Source organism: Plasmopara halstedii (assembly GCF_900000015.1).
Source record: "Plasmopara halstedii genome assembly, contig: Scaffold_2386, whole genome shotgun sequence".
Lineage (NCBI taxonomy): Eukaryota > Oomycota > Peronosporomycetes > Peronosporales > Peronosporaceae > Plasmopara > Plasmopara halstedii.
The window spans coordinates 417,623-418,109 of NW_020189293.1; positions in this window are offsets into that span (position 1 = coordinate 417,623).

Sequence of the window (487 nt, forward strand, 5' to 3'; positions counted from 1 at the left end):
CGATCGCATGCGCATCTTTCTTGAAGTAAGTCAAGATAAAGTACATAAACGTAACCTTAGCGAACCTTACCGAATACAAATGAGTTGGTCGACAACCTTTTCTCTTCTGGTCCCCTCAGATATTTATCAGCATCACAAACTTTTCTGTACCATTACAACAAAAGCATCTCTTTGACTTTGCTTTCATTGGGAAGCGTACAATTACCATGGAATGATAAAGCGTCATGATTAGATCTGGTCTTAAGAGTCTTACGTTTTAGTAATATATGATGATGGTCGTACATAAATTGTATTCGCGTAGGTACGTAATTTTTTTTTAAATTTTGTATATTTAATCTGGTACTAATATGATAGCGGTATGATGCAACATTCTGCAATTTTAAGCAGCCGTATGTGGAAACGACCAATTCCTCTTGCCTATAAGAATTTGCAATATCCTTTGAATAACACGAAGATTGCCGATGCTAAGTCTGATGGGCTAAACGTT